This window comes from Passer montanus, unplaced genomic scaffold (assembly GCF_014805655.1).
Source record: "Passer montanus isolate IOZ18808 unplaced genomic scaffold, ASM1480565v1 scaffold69, whole genome shotgun sequence".
Taxonomy (NCBI): Eukaryota; Metazoa; Chordata; class Aves; order Passeriformes; family Passeridae; genus Passer; species Passer montanus.
In genome coordinates, this window is record NW_024372036.1 from 477,728 (window position 1) to 487,137 (window position 9,410).

A 9,410-nucleotide genomic window follows, 5' to 3' on the forward strand; every position below is an offset into this window, starting at 1 on the left:
GTAATGGAGATCAGTTTATTATTTGTGTTTTAGTGATAAATTCGTGGCTGTTTGTGATCGTCCTGGCTGCCTGCCTGTGCTGACACACTCACACACCCCGAGCTGACAGAAGCACCACGATGCAGCTGGAATAACCCTTGATAAGCCTGTGCAAACAGCAGGGCCAGAGATCCCCTGGCATGGGCATGGGTTAAATGATGTCTGTGTCTCCTCTTGTGAGCCATCCCTTTGGGGATCCCCTGGTGACAGAGGTAATGGAGATCAGTTTATTATTTGTGTTTTAGTGATAAATTTGTGACTGACAGAAGCACCACGCCAGGCTAGGGGACAGCTCTGGATTCCAGGTTTAACATCCACCTGACTCTGAGCTCTTCCACAGCACTTCCACTGGCTAAACCAGGATTTTTACAGCTCTACCAGGCCTCCCCACCAGCTTCTGAACATCCCCTTTGGTGCAAACTTCTACCACAGGTCTGGTTTTGTAAATGACAAACCCCCCTGGGGGGGAATCCCATGGAAGCCTGTGCCATTTCCTAGCATCGTTTGCAGCAGTAATGCCACAGCTGTACACTGTGCCACTCAAACTCCTCTCAGCGTACATTTTATGGTTCAATCAAAACACTCTGCTGACCCAGAACTTGTGGGTGGCAGCCAATCACCCCGGGTGGCTCAGCCAGGAGGCTTTTGTGTGTTCCACGCAGAGCCCAGGAGGGAAAATCAAGCTTCTGATCCATAACCCCACTAGACAATAGTCTCAATGGAAGGTAATTTGCAACTCCCAGGGGACAGAAATAGTGGCCTGGGAACAGTATGTGCTGTGAGGAGTGGAGTGTTATGCATAAAAAGTGCATTTCCAGCCCTGGCTGGAACACTGTTCCTTCCAGGGACTTCAAGGGATGCCCACATTTAGGAGGTAGCTCCAGACAGCCTAAAAAAAGCATCAATGTTCTTGTGGGCACTTGACCAGAGAAAAAAAACAGAGAGAACCTTAAGAACATCAAAGTGAAATCAGGGTGCCTCAATGTATATTTTTTTTTGTCCCTAAAGAATCATACTTACACAGCTGCTCCTCATGCTCTGTAACCACTTTTCTCTGAAACCCAGGCAGCCCCTTTACATATCACAGCAACCCTTTTTCTGAAAGCCACACCAAAAAATTGCCTTCTTGCAGCTTTTAAACCAATCTGTGCCCAGGTAAGTGTCTGAGCTCCTGCTGTGAAGGAAGACTCAATCTTTCAGGCAGCTCTGAGAGGGATGCAGGTTTCCTTTTTAGCCTTTTATTATGTTCACTTTCCTTTTATTCGGGCGATGGGAGAGCAGTTGGGACATCTCTCTGAACAAGACAGCAGTGATGTGGGTGTAACCCCACTGCTTTCGCTTTTCAGTTTTAGCTTTGGGTGCATTTTGTGCACAACAGCATCCACAAGAACGGACAGACAACTTCAGGGGTGCTTCACAGGACTGCTCACCTTCTGCCCTGGGTCACGGGATGTCCCCAGGCAAGAGGATTGTCCCTCTCTCACAGGACAAGCTGGCTAAGCTCAGCTGAAATAATTTCTGCTCGCCTGCTTTCCTCCTGCAGAAGGGAGCGCCTGAAGCAGCTGTTAAGGGATTATTGCTGCTGCTCCCGGGAGCCCTTTGAGGATGAATCCAGGCAGGAACACCGGCATTAGTATTCCCTGTACACATGCAAATAGGTGAAATCCCACCACACTCAAAACCTGCTGTTCTTGCCCCATTTCGAGCCTGACAAACAGCCTGACCTCCCACCTAGGTAAGAGTGAAGGTTGGAGCTTTTGCGGTCCCCTCACACGTGCTACAATTTCAGATTACATAAAATTTCCCTTCTCTGGGTGCACAGGATGCAGGAGACCCAGTGGCCTCCTTGAAATCCTTTCCTAAGTGACTAACTCTGAGTGCCTGAAGGTCAAGCAGTTTGTGCTGATGAAATGACTCATGGGCATCTGGGCTGATTTGTCACCTTTAGCATATCTAAGAAATTCCAAGTCTTCTCGGACAGGGATCAAACAAGTGCTGAAGTACAGACACACTCCTGGTTTGTTAGCTCCCAGTCTGCCGTGCTGGGGCGTGCAATGAGATGCTAAAATCTGGCTATTTTGTGAATTCTTTGCCTTAAGGTCTTTTGACAGTTCCCAGCACTTAAAGGGTAACTTCTTCTCTGAGTCGCAGCTCTAATCTTTGCCAGGGTACCCTGGAAATTGTATTTTTCTTGTGGAATCCCACAGTTCTTATTTAAAGTGTAGTCCATTATTAAGACTGTGTAATGACTAGGCTTTTCCAACAAATCTGCCTGGTATCAAGATACACGAACTTAGGATAACTTAAGTCATCCTTAAGTTAACACTAATAGGATAATTTATAGTATAACACTTATAGGATAACTTTAAATAAGAGGGTTATTTTGTATTTAAAATGCTATAGGAAAAAAAAAAAAACCATTAAAACCCACCCAAGCCAACATGCAGAAGTGTCCACCTTGGCTGTCTTGCTGCTCTTTGAGGAATTATCCAACCCACAGCCTGGGAATTATTATTTCCCAAGGTCTGCAGCTTGTGTTTACCAGCTGACCCTCCCAGCTTTGCCACCGGCACTCCTGATAAGCCAGGCTCCCTTGGGAAGGGGCAGGGGACACCAGCACCGAGCTCTTGCATCACTCCTGGGCAGGAATCTGGAGTTATAAACTCTCTCTGCCACTTCAGCCGGTTCAAGAAGAGGTGAACTCCTTGTTTTTGTAGGACAGGCACCTCGCAGCTGTGCTCAAAGGTGTGGAAATCCTCTTTATCCGGCTGGGGTATCTCAGTACAACTAAATTCACAGGGAGCAGGGGCAGAGGATTGTTTTGTTTTGAAGCTACAAGAAGGGCAGAGAAAGATAAAACACGGTAAAGATTTCATTACCGTATAGTTAATATTAACAGCTGTCACATGTACATAGGCATGAGCACAAATTACAAAACCAGAGCCATAAATAAAGGGACAAACGAAAGGAAAATTTTAAAAATAAATTGTAATGTGCCTTCCTCAAAATCAGATGGGGGGGGATGGTCTTGAAGCAGACTTTAAAAAATAATGCAGGGAATGGAAATCCAACTGCCCCACAACAAACACAGCTCATTGTGTGTTAGGAGGCATGTAGCAGCAAAATAAAATAAAATAAAATCCCTGACTATAAACATATGTTCGTAAAATGAACTATCAGTTGGTCAGCTTCACTTACCTGACTCCCATTTATGCCATCCATTCTTTATTTTTTCCTTCAAAACCTGCCCACACACAGAGCAAGATAATCAGTATTTTGCAATGACTGACCTGACCAATTAGTGATAGGGGTAAAATGTTAAAATCTAAAGCAGAGGCTTTGTCAGCGTTGGTATTTGTGAAAATTCTCATTTCTTAGGGCCATTTTCCACAGTGCCCATGCAACGTTGTCAAGTGGTTTTTATTGCACCTGCACTTTGAGCAGTTTCATGCACAGCAGCAGGGCAGATGCCAACCCTGGCTGGTATTTATGAGACTGCTGCTGTTGTGCACACAGCAATATTTAAAAAAACAGGTCCATCACCAGCAGAAACTCGTCCCAGCCAGCTCGTACTCCTTTCCCAGGATGGGTTCAAATTACCTTCTGAAAATTACTCACCTGCTGCTTGTACAGGAGTCTGATGACCAATGTCCAACCAACCCCAGAGAAAACAAACACTTCCAGCTAACTGCTTCTAGCTTCATATAGAGCTTTGATATCTTTCAGTGTGGTTGGGTTTTGATAACAAAAGAGATCTATGAACTAAAAATCTAGAAATCAATTTGGTTGACCTAGCATGGGAATTTCCTCTTGGAAAATTTACTTGCTCAATGACAAAGTGTTGGAAATGAGGTAAAGGTTGAATTAAAGCATCAGTCTTTCACCTCTTAGAGGAAAACTCTAATGCCACAGCTCTTGTTGTTGACCAGAAAGGATCTCTTCCCTTGTGTCACCTGCTATAAAGATAAGAAATATTTTGGCTTTATTTGTGCCTTCAAATACAAGGCTTCTTTCCACAGGCAGCAGCAAGCAAACAAATTCTTTCTAAGCAATTCAAGGAGCCGCTGAACCAGAATAAAGAGAGAGTCAGACCCAAATTAAGACTGATGAAGTAAGACATATTTTAGTCATTAACGAGGAAAATGCAGCAAGAGTGACAAGAGTGTGACATCCTACTACAAGTTAATCATTTTTATACCAAGACATGGAAGAGTGGCAACTGTCATTCAGAAATAATTCCAGAAATCATCATTTTTCCTTCCCTTGAAATTATATGCATAGTGCAAATAATGTTTCATTGAGCCACTTCAGTTAAAATCAAAAAGAAAGGTAAACTAAAATAATTGAAAATATTGGAATCAAGGTGAAAAATCCTGCCTTAGTCACAAACAGAGCTGTCTTGTCAAAAGTTATGGACAACACATTTGGCTGCTTCCATGGAATGCACAGCTCCCTGAAAACTGCATGAGCAAACAGCACTTTCTCATAATCACAATTTAATATATTTGGCCCTTGGTGAATTACTGGCTTGCTGAAGAATATAGACAGGTAAAACTGAGCTGCATTTTTCCTCCTTTGTAACCTGCCTGATCCAATGAAGTGGATCAGTGCTTTGCTGGTGACCAATCAGTGATTTACAGTTTTCTGACTTCATGTGCTCCATTTATCACGGAATTAAAACAATGTCCAATTGTTGATAATAATCAAGTACTTTTATACCTGATGCAGGAACAGGCCATAAAAACTTGTCTAGCTGCAGGTAAATATAAAGAGGACACTTTATTGTTACCCTTTTATAACAGCTCAATCAACAAGTCTCCAAGCATTTTACAAATATTTGGTTAAATGTGAATATGGCTGTTCTCCTCCTGACGTTGAATACCATTAATTCCCTTTTGCAGAGCAGGAAATGCAGGCAGGCAGAACAGACAGAAACAAATTCACTGGTTATCCAGCAAATCTAGAGCTGAACTAGTATGGAAAGTAGAAAAAAAAAAAAATCCCTTGTCTTTATTATTCAGAGAAACAAAAGGCAATTCTTTTCAGATGAGATTTATCTCTGGTTATCTCATGCAGGTATTCAGAAAATTCAGATGTTCAAAAGTCTTGTTCATTTTTTAAAAAACTATCTAGCATAGAATTATTACCAAATAAATGAAAAACCACTGATCATTTGGGAGCTATAGAAAATAAGTTGGTTTTTTTTAATATGAGATGGCATGGTCAACATTCAACATTTTAAAAACTTCTTATGATTAAATGATTAGTGGAGAAAAACTGGCTTCATTAAATCAATGTTAATTTTGTCCAAGATTACATCCAAAACATAGTTTTTAGTTGCTAATTTAGAAAAAAAAAATCTTAATTTAAGATTTATTGTTCTTTGTTTATTTTTGTTTTACTAATTTGTATTTTTTCTGTATGCATCAGGAAGACTAAATGTATCTGATTCTAATTTGTAGTGAAACACGGTCCTTACTCTGGTTGTTTGAAGCCAATCACATAAGAACCGAGTAGGTTTTCTTTTGCAAATAAAAAAAAATTAAAATGTTAAGTTGAAATGCACTTTTGACATTTCTTTTTATGAGCACAGTGAGATCATTCTGCATCGAAACTCAAATTTACTGATGCATTGTAGTTGCTTCAGACCAGGCTGGCATATGAGTAACTAAAACCTGGCTTAATTGGCTGAGCAGTTTGGATTTATTGCTGCTTTGTGCTACAAGTGCAAGACAAAGCTAAACTACCAGATCAGTGGGAAAAAAAAAAAAGTTTCAGGAAAAAATCACACAATAAATGAAAGTTGGCATTCAATTTCTGTGCCACAAGAGTAGGATTATTTTAATGTGGATAGGAGGTCAAATTTGTAGGTCAAATTCTCTTGTGATATGGGAAAATGCAGCTGTATTTACATGATACACCCAGAAAAATCCAACAAAGAGCAAGGATTTGAATTTTCATTCTCTCTTGTTATACAGTAACAGAGGAGAAACCCATTAAAACAACATGAACATAAACTAAAGTGAAGGTCACTTATTACTCCTGCCTTCCCTCTGAGAGACAGCAAATAATTTCATTTTGTAACTCTAAAACTTTGCCTCTATACCAGAAAACTGAATTGGGAGGAAAAAGAAAAGAAAAAAAATTTGAGAACTAAAAACAGTCTGAGCAATCTCCACCTGTGTGGGGCTTCAAAGTCTTACAATATTTTCTGAAAGGCAGGGCGAGGAGTGAGAATTAGAAGTGAGACTGTTCACTAGGACACACCTTTCTAATCTGCAGGTCCTGAGACCCTCTCCTGCTTCCCAGATAACAGAGAAATTGGTTTAAGGAGTTCTGTTTTATCAGCATATTTACTTAATACCTTAACAAAGGACCACCTTCTGCTTCATTCAGCAGCTGGAATAACAATAATAATAATAAACATATATATATATTTGAAGATATTGGCCCATTTATCTTGATTTTAAATGATACCTGCAGCAGGTAAATTTATGTGTATGTATTCATGGTAATACCAGCCAGATGCAAACGTACTTCCAAAGTCAACATACATTCAGTTTAAGCTTAGTTATTAAATGACTAATTATGTTTCCAGGTTTGGTGTAGTTTTATGGGTGAGTGGGTACTTGTAGTTTCTGTCAACCACAGAGATCTTTCATGGTACCAAGGGAAGACAAAAAAATTCAGAGAGGACACCACCATTTGAATATTGATGTTTTTTTTCCCAGTTGTGGGTTTTAGCACCATAATTCCCTGGAGATGGCTCTAATTGTAGCTCTATTGGAATGGTAAAAGGAAGTTTTGTGCTGTAATCCCAAAGTGTCAAGGGCAAGCTCACCCTGAGTGCTTGGAGTAAGCACTGGATGTTTGGATTTAGGGAGACTTTATCTCCCACTGCCCTGGGGCTGTGATTAGACACCTGAAACCCAGGCAGAAATCAGAATACAAGGGAGCATATGGCAAGTTGGGCATTAACTGAGTGGGAAATGAACTTTGACAAGGTGCCCGCAGAAACAAAGGGAGTTGTGACAAATTACCTCATTGTGGTCTTGGCAAACACGGGGGCAGTACCCAATCTCCACTCTCGTGACCACTGAAACATCATGGGGCTGAGTCTGGACTTTGGGGTGGATTTTAGGGCAAGGTTCTTCCCCAGAGGTGCTGGCAGTGCCCAGGCTGCCCAGGGAATGGGCACGGCCCCGAGGCTGCCAGAGCTCCAGGAGCCTTTGGCCAGCGCTGCCAGGGGTGCCCAGGGTGGGATTTTGGGGGGTCTGGGCAGCAACAGGAGTTGCTCTGGATAATCCTGATGGGTCTCTTCTGACCCAGAATATTCCATGATTCTCTAAGTGGGTGGGCAGAGCTACCTTATGGAACCTTGAGGAGGTGCCATAGGAAGCCAAAAGTAACCAGGATGTACAATGTCAGGGATGCCAGACACCAAAAAGAGCAGTTTATTCATCAGTTTATTTATCAGTTTATTTATTTATTCAGATGCTTACCACCTGTGGAAAGGTTATCTTACATTCCTGTGAAGAACCAAAGAACACGTCCAAACGTTGTTCTGCTGCAGAAATACAGAGGGGGAAGTAATTTGCTAAACATTTAACTTATTAATAACTTTTATGATCAATACCATTGAGCTTACTCATATTTAAGCGCGATAAATGTGTTTGGAGCAATTGCTGGGTCATGCTGAAGGTCTCCACACCCTGAATTCTCAGCAGTAACCTCTGGGCTGCCCAGCAAGAGCTCATCCCTCTCAGCAGACACTGCCTGCTCTTCCCAAACCACGCAGCCACTCGGAAAAACCAAACCCTGCCCTGCTCTGTCCTTTAGAGCTTGGCTATAATCCATGAATAAACGAATGCTCCGCTCGATTTAAAACACAATTACACCAGCAGGGAGCAATTTCGGCTGGGGTAACAGGGACAGGAGCTCAGGGGAGGACAAGCTGGACAGACCAGGCAGCTTCTGGTGCCAAGGGGAGGCTGTGACCCCCTCTCCAGCGCTGCCAGGCTCTCCTGTTCCTCTGACCTTTGTCAGCGAGCTGAGTTAACCTCGGGGAATATTAACCCAGGCTGGGGTGGGGAAAAAAAAAAATAAAGAAGAAAGAAAAGAAAATTAAAGAAAAGAAATTTAAAGAAAATTAAGAAAAGAAAAGAAAATTAAAGAAAAGAAATTTAAAGAAAATTAAGAAAAGAAAAGAAAAGAAAAAAGAAAAAGCTTTTACTGCTCTAGAGCCCTGCAAGGCCCTTTAGTGAGCCAGATACCAGCCAGGAGAGAGGGAATAACTGGGGGAAAGAGGGTGGGAATGCCTGAGCGCTGACCAGCTCAGCCCTCTCGGAGAAGAAAAGGTGTTAACAGGGATAATCAACGAGCTGCTGGCGAGCGCCCAGACCTTCAAGGCTGTAACTAAGCAGAGCTCCATTCATTTGAGCCGAGCTGCTCTGCTGTTGTTCCCTAGCCTCCTAAAGGGTTTAAACTCCCCTGGCAGAGCAGCGCAGAGTATTTTTTACCTCCTGCCCAGTTCTTCTTGTGACGCCTGAATTGATGTCATACCTACAAAGTGGCTTCATACAGACAGACAGGAACCAGGGCATATTTTTCAAATCTCTCTCCTTATCTGTAGCCATCGTGCAAGACATTTGGACAAATCCAAACCGAGCTCCAGGATATCCTAAACTCAAAAGAAAGGCAGTTTTGAGTTGTAAGTTATTAGGTGATGTCTTGAGAGTACAAACGACTCCCAAAGAAAAAAATATATGAATTTCCAAAGAAAATAAGTGTTCAGCTTTTCTAGTAGAACTGAACAAATCTTGAGGGATTTTTTTTTTCATGATGCCAAGTAACAATTTGCAGGGCTATTTCCCCTCCATTTTGGTAAGGAAACTTAACAGGGAAATCTTATGATCAGGCACCCTACTTCAAACCTAAAACATCTCTAAGGTCTTGCTGTAAATGAAAGACAAGGACATGCCACACTGGTGGGCATGTTAGAGAACCACAGAAGGTGACACTGCAGTGCTTTGGTTTGTCTGGGATGATTTTACCTTTTGCTTCAGGTGAAATTTGAGAAGGAATTGCTGCAACTGAATCCATACTGGAAAATGACTGAATCTCACTGATTCCTTTTGGGAGCTCAGGAGCAGAAGTAGCCCCCAAAATGGTGCAACTTAAAAAACTGAGCTGAAGTTGAAAGATGTTTTAGGTAATACTCCTCATGTTTTTGTACCTAGGGTCTGCAGATTCATAGTTCTCTCTGGAAAAATACTGAAGGCACGATCTTGGTGCGCTTGATAGAATTCCTTGATATGCATTTGGAAATATAAACAAAGCCCAGACACTTGCATGCCAAACTTGTGTACTTT